Source organism: Montipora capricornis, chromosome 8, assembly GCF_036669925.1.
Source record: "Montipora capricornis isolate CH-2021 chromosome 8, ASM3666992v2, whole genome shotgun sequence".
NCBI classification, from domain to species: domain Eukaryota; kingdom Metazoa; phylum Cnidaria; class Anthozoa; order Scleractinia; family Acroporidae; genus Montipora; species Montipora capricornis.
The window spans coordinates 42,372,365-42,374,864 of NC_090890.1; the positions used below are offsets into that span (position 1 = coordinate 42,372,365).

The window sequence follows — 2,500 nt, forward strand, 5'->3', positions numbered from 1 at the left end:
TGTAAAGAAAATAGCACAAAAAACTAAATGAATTAAAAGAAATAAATGCATACAGATTCAGGGGTATTTACCTCACTTAATGCAATTCACGATAATCTTTCCCAGTTTATTTATGATATAAATAGTATTCATTTGCCGTATTAATTGTAAGTAATATTAGGGTTTTTGCGATTTTTGTGATGTGCTTTTACCCCATACATGTTTTTACTCACCATTAGAGGAAGCTTATATTATATAATAAACAAAAATTAACAGATTAATATAATTTCAAAAATAGACATCGTGAATGTATCGAGTTTTACAAGCAAGGCGATCAGATTTAAAAAAATACAATTGGTGCAATTTCTAATTCGCGCATGCGTTGATTAAGTGTGTAAATGAGAGGAGAAAAAACGCACGGGTAGGGTTTACCATAATTTTGGCCCTTGGATCGCCTTTATTACTACTTCGTCCATAACGTACTTGCAGGCTGCGACGGAAATAAACGTCGGCGCCTGGATGATACGTGACGAATGCCTTCCTTACTTTAAGGTCAATCTACAATCACGCTTATTTTATAGCATCAAATAATTCAATGCTTTATCTACTTGGCAATGTACTCATGGGTCTGACTTTTTATACGATGTATCGAAGCTTGCGCGAATGCATTTGCAAAAGATGGTAAAATGACAAAACAAAAACAATGCAATCTCCTGTGTATTTGTTCAAAATTGTTAACATTTTCCCAATTTGTTAGCATACTCGAGATGGTAATAATAATAATAATAATAATAATAATAATAATAATAATAATAATAAATAATTAAAAATTTATAGCGCGCAAATATCTGTATAGATGTAATCAAATGCGCGATAAAAATGGTGTAACTGAAATATACATTGATTATACAAAGGCGAGTATAAAAGGTGGAAAAAGTATATGTATGCATTAATAACATTAAGAGTAAAGTATGTATTTAATAAGATCCTAATTATAAGTTAAATTGAAAAAATAAGTCTTAAGCGACGATTTAAATTTTCTAAAATTAGTTTTGTTACGTATATTGTTCGGCAATTTGTTCCATACCAGTGGAGCTGCCGTTTTAAAGGAGCTTCCTTAGTTAAAAACTTTCGGATGTGCCTTGTGTTGTATATATGTGAAAGTAAACAGTTCTACGCGTTCGTATCTTATCGCTCGTATTCATCCATGTGCCAAGATTCCTGGCGCATCTTAGTTGCTGCGAGTTGCTGCATGCCTCAGTTTCAAAGCGAGTCCTGGTGCACAACCATTCAAATGGACATGAGTTGCGTATTCTTATGCAAATCAAACTCATTTCCCTTTCAATAGATGAGCACCAAGACTCACTTCGAAACCGAGACAAACAGAAACTCGGAAATGGCCCATTCTTCGGCGCATCTCTCCATGGCTTCGATAGCCTGTGACTGACCAGTGCCACCTTGGTGAAAAGGCAAGGTATAGCTGAGTATTGTCAGCGTTGTTGTTAATTATCTGAAATAGTTTGCTAGAATAAACCGGGAAAAGTAATGGTCCTAAACAAGAACCTTGAGGAACTCCATAGTGAAGATTAAACTCAATAGAAAGATGTCCATCCAAGGTTACACGTTGGCTACTGTCCGATAGGTACGAGGATAACCAAGCTGAAGCAGTACCCTTAATACCAAAACTCCTCTCGAGACGTGAAAGCAAAATCCTGTGATCAACCGTATCAAACGCCGCACTAAAAATCGAGTAAACCAACAGGGTGACTTGTTTGACAGTTTTGTTTCCTTATTCCTTTGGATTAATTGTGAAAATCTCCAAATTATAAAGGTTGAAGTGACTGGGTAGGTAGGAAAAACGTTCACATGTGCTTGCCCTGTCAACTATAACGAACAAGCTGCTGGTTTGTGGGACTTGTGGTTACAATAAAATGATTAACACTTTAAAAACTATTTAAACTCATTTACACTTAAAGTTTCCTATGGTTAAAATGATTATTTACAGTAAATATCATGCGAATTTCTGAGCCTCCCATGGTAAGCAGTCTTGAGCCCACTCTCACCCATGCATATCAGCCAATAGGGAGCCTTAGAACCACTAACCTTTAACTGCGGGCAGTGTCACGTGACTCGCGTGACTGGCGCTGCATTCGAGGTGATGCTTTTTCAGTCGAGTAACCTCAGGCTTATTTTCAAAATGAGTCCAATCGCAAACTTCGACCATGGAATCGCTCTGAAGAATAGGCTGAAGTGTAAAGGTCGATTTTCCATATATCTTTTTAAAGGGAGCCTCCACTCTTGCTACAGAAGAACTATAAACCGAAGGAAACAATGTCTCGAAACAAATTTGTTCGCAATTTGTTCTAAAACAGTGTTTATATCAAGAAAAGTGAATTTTAAAATCGCTTATTTTCACTTTCAAATTTCGCGGACGCCGCCATCTTGAATAATTGTGACGTATTACGATTGCCCTATTGTTCTAACACAAACAGCTTTTATCTAATAACAATTGGGCAACCGT

General features: G+C 36.3%; 1 protein-coding gene across 1 annotated transcript in view; it reads right to left on the reverse strand.

Annotated features, from left to right (window-relative positions):
- Window positions 1–2,500, reverse strand: part of LOC138058876 (uncharacterized) — a 12,963-nt gene that overhangs the window by 2,006 nt on the left and 8,457 nt on the right. The gene's annotated exons all lie outside the window — the stretch shown is intronic.